The sequence below is a fragment of the Vigna unguiculata genome, chromosome 4 (assembly GCF_037176805.1).
Source record: "Vigna unguiculata cultivar grain cowpea cultivar isolate G323 ecotype 2 chromosome 4, ASM3717680v1, whole genome shotgun sequence".
In the NCBI taxonomy this organism is placed as follows: Eukaryota; Viridiplantae; Streptophyta; class Magnoliopsida; order Fabales; family Fabaceae; genus Vigna; species Vigna unguiculata.
Window position 1 is genome coordinate 13,174,790 of NC_140795.1, and position 8,319 is coordinate 13,183,108.

Sequence of the window (8,319 nt, forward strand, 5' to 3'; positions counted from 1 at the left end):
GAGTTTCTCGAGAATCTTAAAAACCAGCAAAGAACTCTTTAAAAGAGTAAAAAACTATAATAAAAGAAAGAATTGTATTTTTATTATTATTTTGAAAGTCAAGTAAGTAAAATTTTGTAATATTCTTTTACAAGTAGATCGAATCAAATTTTACTTAATAATTAATTTTGACTAAAAAAAGGTTATGTACCCACCTCTAAATATACTAAAGTCTTTTTGCAATATATTTTATCTTTCACTAATAATACATCTTTCATTAGACATGAAACAATGTTACAAAGTATAAAATAAGACAATTTCTTTTTATAAAATCATATTTGCATAAATACATGTCATGGACATTGAATGGGGATGTAGCTCAAATGGTAGAGCGCTCGCTTAGCATGCGAGAGGTACGGGGATCACCAAATGTAAATATACTTTTTTCCGTATATTGTATTTTTTTCAACAATCCTACACTTTTATTCCTAATAGGTCTTACTTGTACTATTGTTTTAATTCATGGAAGAACATTTTGAAACTCAATGTCGCTACTCAAGACAACAATTGTCCTTCCCAAACCTTATGTCACCACCGCCCTCAACTCTACACCTCCATAATACTTGTTGTTATCATTGTGTTGCGCTTATCAAAGTAATTTGTGTTGGGTTTTTTAGTAAATTTTTTTACTACTAATCTTGTATACTTTTCTACGAATCCATTAGAGTTATACTTTTTCTTAAAGACTGTCTAATGTGTGTAAATTAACTACCCTTAAGGATTTATGCACGATGTTTTGTGCAAATTCCCTATGATATAACAGTAATTTCTTGAATTTTTCGAGAATATCAAAAACTAGCAAGTAACACTTTAAAAGAGTAAACAACGAAATGAGGATAACAAAAGAAAGAGAGGAAAGAAAGAGATAAAGAGAATATCAAAGAGATTAAAAAGCCAAGTTATGTTTTCAGAAGAGCAAAATGGGATATATTTATAGACTCTATGGAGGAACCCACTACTATTCCTTGGCTTGTGAAAAGGGCACCACACCTTGCGACTAAAGGTGAGTAACATTCTACAAAATGTCCACCAAGGTCTACGAAAATAACAAAATGGTGCAACCTACATCTTGTAGAGAAGACCTCACCACTCGCGAGTGAGCAATTACACATCCCATCACTTGTAGATGAGGAAAACAACTTCTACGTGTGAAGACCAGTACAAAGCGAAAGACGCAAGCACTCAAAGGAACGGTTGTCGTCGTGTGGGAGTTCAGTTGTAGAAGAAAGAAACCTTTGGTGTAGAGGACAATCTTCAACTCACAACAACGTACTTTTATTCTTTGGGGGTAGATGTTAGCATTCTTCTATAACCACGCCCCGTGAATTTTGGTCTTAGCATTGAGACCAACCTAAAGACTGTAAAATAATTTTTCTTGGGAAGGCGAGAACAAGCCGACCATTAAGAATAAGTATCCGTTGTCGAGGATTGATGATTTATTGGATCAATTGAGAGGAGCAACAATGTTCTCTAAGATTGATCTGAGGTTTGGATATCATCAGATCTTGGTCAAACCACAGGACACGCAGAAGACAACTTTCTAGTCACCAAAATAGGTTGACCTATCACCTGGCGGTTTCCCTCGTGTCACCAGGCACTATACTAGTAGCGTGAAACTACTGGTTTAGGCACTCCAAAACAGATTCTAACACACCAATCACTCCAAACACACATCCAAAATACCAAAAATACATATTCATATAATTACATATACCTCAAATTGCATCATCACAACTCATATGCATCAATCATGTATAAGGACACATGCGTTCACAATTTGACTAATATCAACTCATGCAAATATCAAGGGATCCTTCATGCTCATAATAGAATCCACAAACAACAACATCCAGGATACCTTAATGCATGTTCATGTAACTTAATATGACTCAATCTTAATTCCACATGCATCAATTTTATTTATTTATATACATGCATTCACCAACAAGGTTATCCTATCATGTGAATTAAACAAAGAAATACTCATGTTCATGGAGAGCTCACAACAGAACCCATCCATACTTCCAACTTAGGCCATATTGAACTTATGTCCCAAAATAGTAATTCCAACATTTCATTCATCCCAATACCTCAAACTAATTGAAGTTTAACATTGGTACATATTCATAATTCATGACTTAGACTCACCACAATAGAAATCTGCACATTTTATCACTACCACTTGCATAAGTCAAAATAAACCCCAATAGAAACCCAACCCACAACACCAACACCTAAAATGCAACACACTATTGTGCTCCACGCATCGCCTAGTGGTGCATACCTGCCGTCAGGCAATGCATCATAATACACATAAAATTTAGATTTTCCCCACCTGCGAGAACTCCCGAAACACTCCAATCATGACCTATTCATCCAATTGCATGAAATATATAATCATTTCGTACTTTCAACATTCATACTATAAGGAGAAAGAAAGCAGAAGAAAGAAAGGAGATCTTAAGCAGAAGAACAAAGGATCGAATATTATTATCTTGCAGAAAGCATGTACAAGGGTTTATATATGCATGTATACAATGCAATTGTACCAACGGTCAAAACAGAAATAGGTATGCTTTTAGTTACATAACAACCCCCGTAAACTCATGGGTGTCCCGTCAACCATGAGTTTAGAGCGAAACTGCAGAAATGAAGGTCCAAACAACGATTTTGTTAGAATATCAACAATTCGTGATGTTGAAGGAATATGATGAAGTTGTATATGACGCTTTTGAAAGTGATCACGAACAAAATTTAGATCGAGCTCAAAGTGCTTTGTTTTAGAATGAAGGGCAAGATTAGAAGCAAGCATGACAACACTTTCACTATCTAAAAAAATGACAGGAACCTTTGGTGAAACTCCTAGTTTGGAAAGTAGGTTGCAAAGCCAAAGGATTTCTACAGTAACAATAGCGATGCTCTGATATTCAGCCTTCGTTGTACTTTGAGAAAAATCTTTTTGTTTCCGAGTTGTCCAAGAAAAAAGGTTGGAGCCAAAGTAAACACAAAAACCCGATGTGGATTTTTTATCATGTAGGTCAACACCCTAGTTATAATCGTAAAAGGCATGAATGCGAGAATCTGATGAAAGTCGGATGCGTACAAGGTGTAACGTGCCAGCAATGTGACGCAAAATTCTTTTCACAGCACGCCAATGATGCTCTTGGGGATTATGCATAAACTGGCAAATCCTATTAACAGACAAGGAGAGTTTAGGACGGATATTGGTTAGATATTGAACAGCCTCAACTATGGAACGATATAATGTAGGATCTGAAACTGTTGTTGTGCCATCTTAAGACAATTGTAAGGATGAAACCATAGGTGTGGGATATATTTTGGCGTTGTTCATTTGGCTCTATGTAGAATATCTTTGATGTAGTTTATTTGAGTAAGAAGAATATCTTAGATGTGATTTTAGTAAATAAAGATGTATCATATTTTGTGGACTGAAAACCAAGGTTTAGGAGAGTGTGACTTAGCTTAAAAAACCATGATTGTGGCGCTTATTTAAGGCCATAAAACGCTTTGCGTAGCTTGTAGACAAGAGTAGGATTAGAAGAATTGAAGCCAGGAGGTTGATGCATGAAGACATTTTCCTCAAGATCACCATATAAAAGCGCATTGTTGATATCCAACTAATGGATTTCCCATTTAGCAGAGATCACGTATGCAAAAATGAGACGAGTAGTAATGGCTTTAATGACTGGACTGAAAGTGTCGAGGTAGCCATGTCCAGGAGTTTGTTGAAATCCTTTGGCAACTAAGTGAGCTTTATGCCTTTGAAAACTTCCATCACCATTGAATTTGTTTTTAAAAACCCATTTACAACCTATTATCGTTGCACCTACAGGAAGAGAACTAAAAGTCTAAGTTTTTTTTTGCAAAGAGAGCTTGATACTCTTGTTGCATGGAAGCAAGCCAACTAGAATGATTCATAGCATGTCTATAAGTTGTGGGTTCAGAGGCAATATCAGCAAGAAACGTGTGAGGCTTGAAAATGTCTGGTTTGGCATTGGTAATCTTAGGATGGTGGTTTGTATTAGTAGATGAGGTTTGTATAGGAGATGAAGGTCTATTTGAATCAGTAGGGGTAGATATGCAAGTTGGTGTAGGTGAGGTGTGAGGTGGAAGAACAATGAGTGTGTGGGGAGTGAAAGAGGTGGAAGAAGAAACATTAATATCTGTAACAAAAGAGTTGTTTGTCAAAGCATATGGAAAAACAGTTTCATTAAAAATCACATGTCTTGATATATATGTTTTACCTATGGAAAATATACATACATACCCTTTTATGACGATTATTATATCCTAGAAATAGACATAACTCATATCGCATACTTAATTTATGTTGATTATAAGGTCTAAGAAGGGGATAACACGCACACCTAAAAACACGAAAGAAACTATAATCTGGTTGTTTGTGAAACAGCTTAGTATAAGGATTATTATTTTCCAAAACAGGTTTATACAAAGTATTAATTAGAGTAGACGCAGCGGCAAAAGCTTCACCCCAGTATTTAAGAGGAAAAGACACACTACTTAGAAGAGCAAGACCAACATTTGTAATGTGACGATGTTTCCTTTCAACAGAACCATTTTGTTCATGTGTATGTGGACAAATTAAACGAAAACGAATGCCATATTGTGGAAGCAATTTGTTTAACACAAGAAATTCCTTGGCATTGTCAATTTGAAGACTTTTAAGTTTAAAACTAGTTTGAGTTTCAACATATGTTTTAAAATTTATGAAAAGAGATGAAACTTGTGAACGAGCATGCAACAAATACAACCATGTGTAGCAAGAGTAGGCATCTATGAAAGCAATGTAGTACATGGCTCCATTTGTTGCAATGAAGGGAGCAGGACCTCAAATATCAATAAAAACTAACTCTAAAGGATTAGTGTAAACAGTTGTAGATTTTATAAAGGGTAGTTGTTGGGCCTTGACTAATTACAAGGTTCACAAACATCACGTGTTGGAGAACAAGTAATGTTACAATTGTGTAAAACATTCATTACAACATCTCCAAGACGTGAATGCCACAGTTTAAACGAAGATTGTAAAGTAGTATTATGTGATTCAATGATAGGAGCAGGAAATTGTTGGAAAACATATAGCCCATCATTATGATTTCCTTGCAATAGAGTCTGTTTGGTGGCCTGATTTTTAATATAATAACGTGTTGGGTAAAATTCAAAAAACACATTATTGTCATGCACAAATTTAGATACACTAAGCAAGTTCTTTGACAGAGAAGGGACATGCAAAAGTTGATGAAGATTAAAACAGTGAGAAATGTGTGGAAATTTGTAGGAAGAGGAACCAATATGAATGATTTGCATACTTGAACTATTACTTAGTTGAAGTATTTCGGATCCAATGTAAGATTGTTTATTGGTGAGATTGTTGACATTATTTGTCATATGGTGTGTGGCCCCATTGTCGGGGTACCACACAGAGCCATTAATAAGAGCAAGATTCCCAATAATGGAGGATGTATTTTCATCCTATGAAGAAGATGGAAATGTAGACGTATTAGCATGAACATATGTAGGAGGTTCGTGATAATATTGATGCTAACAGTTTGTGGCAATGTGACCCATCTTGTTGCATATTTGGCATTGAGTGTGGGGATTTTGATTGCTTGGCCATGAAGTGTTGGATGATCCCCAAGAACCACTTCCAGGAGTTTGTGTGCCATTAGTGCACTAAGTTCGGTTGCCGTGGTTGAAAGAGCGACCACCTCGCTAGAAAGATCCTTGATATTTGTTCCTGTTGTGAAAATTAGTGGTTATAGAGATGTTTGCTTGAAAAATAGACGAATCATTGAGTTTATGTTTCTCGAAGCGTTCTTCTTACGCAAGCAAAAGAGCTTCGATATCTTTGACGTTATACGGGTCAAGGCGAGAAGTAACAAAGGTAATGAAAGAATCGTAATCTTTAGATAATTCGTCGAGGGTGCGCCTATAACTACTAAAGAATCGACAATCTTCTTGATGTCAAGAAGATAAAGGTTGACATATCGTTTTTCTTTGATTGACGTAGTTGAACATGCAGTTTCTTTATTTGAGCACGCATATAGGAAGCGTAGTAGGTGGCGAGTTTCTCCCAAATTTGAGATGTGGTTTCAAGACCCACCATCTTGGTGAGAATGGGTGTCGTCATTGATGCAAGAAGCCAAGACATGATATGTTGTTCTTGTTGATCATGATTAATTTATGTCGGGTTGAGAGTGTTGGAGAGACGATCAGTGTCGGAGAGAAAGTGAGGAGGAGCATTTGATCCATCAAGATAGTGAAAAAGTTTGAATCCCCTGATAGTAGCTAAGAATTGTTGTTTCCAGATGAGATAATTCTCATTAGAGAGTTTCAAAGTAATAGGAGTTGTGAAAGTTTGAGCGGTGAAGGTGGTGGATGCTAGAGAGGAAGAAAGAGAAATATTGGTGTCTGATAATGGCATGACGGTGAGAAGGTTATGCCCAAAAACTAGCTCTCGATACAATATAAGGAGAGAGAAAGCAAGAGAAAGAAAGGAGATCTTAAGCAGAAGAACAAAGGATCGAATATTATTATGTTGCAGAAAGCATGTACAAGGATTTATATATGCATGTATACAATGCAATTGTACCAATGGTCAAAATAGAAATAGGTAAGGTTTTAGTTACGTAACACATACATATCCAAATAACTCATACGAATACAAAATCATCACAACTGAAACCTGGACATCATGTTTCCAATGCATTCCTAGTCCCCAACGTGAACCCCTAATGTTTGTGAAGACATTCACTCATCAAAGTATCAACAATAGAGGCAATTATCAATAATTATAACATCATACATTCCAACGTGAATAGGGAATTTTACACAAAGCCCAAAATATGTCAAAATCCAACCAAAATGCAGAGAAAACACAATAGTGCTTGCGTCACCTAGCAGGCTATTATTGTTGCCATGCAATTTTTGGGTAGAACCCAGAAAATGCCCAACTCTACATGCGTCGCCTGGCGGGCCAAGAACACTGCTAGACGGTTACTGAGCAAAAACCTAAAAATGTTATATTTAGTGAAAAGCAAAAGGCAAAAAGCATCCATGATCATGCATATCACTGAAAACACACAATTCGAAATAAAAACATGTAGTACAACTCCCCTTAGCTGGAATTCCCGCTCCCAAAACCACTCAAAGTGTTCCTCTTTCACAACCTTGATCCATTCTTGCCTCTACCAAAGAACCAACCCTCTAATCCTTTCCTTAGGTCCCTAATTTGTGCTCTGATAATTCCTCCCAACTGCCACACCATTATCTTCCTTTTTTCCTCCCACCAGACTCTCTCTTAACTTATTTTTCGCCCTAAGATTTTAATAAATAAAATAAAACAAAACTTATAAGATGATGAAGGATTATCTCGTTCCTTTTTAAGATTCATGAATATGGTAATGATTGATTAAGAAAACCAAGTGAATCCCCACTGGACATTAAGATAGCAAGCTATCTAGATGTGAATGTTCCTTTCACAAGGCTCTAGAGAAGATAAGAGTGGATTGATTCAAATTAGAAATAAGTGGAAACGCATAAAAAATATTAAAAAAGAAAACAAATGAGTGAAAGAAACTTAAAAATGGCAAAGCAAAGGAAAGGAAAAGAGGGAATGGATCACACCACTTTAAAGGAGAGGCAAAGCCATGGACTCCTTTTAAGATGAGTGGTGGATGCCGCCACTTGCCAAGGCAAAATAAGGCTTGAAAGATATTCACTCCTTAAGGTGGAACGCTCTCACAAAAGATTGATACACAAAGGTGTTTAATTCTCCAAAATGTTGAACCCTTGTACAAGAGTTAGAGGTTCCCTTAAATAGAAGTGTCTAGGGGCCTCTTTATAAGACCCAGGAAAAATTAGAATAAAGGGAAACACATGAAAAAAAATATATTAATGGCTTGCTTAATATTATTGATTTATTTAATTGAATTTGGTTATTAAATTATGAAATAAGAAATAATTATTATGTGAGTGATTTAAGTTATTATGGTATTTATAACAATTATTTAAGTGATTTAAGGAATTATGGTTTGTGGAGTATAAGTGCTTTAATTCTTATAATCCATATTATGTCATGTGATGGTATGTAGCCTAGTGGTGAAAGTTGCGTGCATTAGTGTTCAGGTGCAGGGGTTTGAACCTGGACACTAATGATTTCTTCCTTTCTTCTAGGTCACTTGCAACATTAACTTAAAAATCGTTACATATTTTCGTTTTGTGTGCAGCCATACAATAATT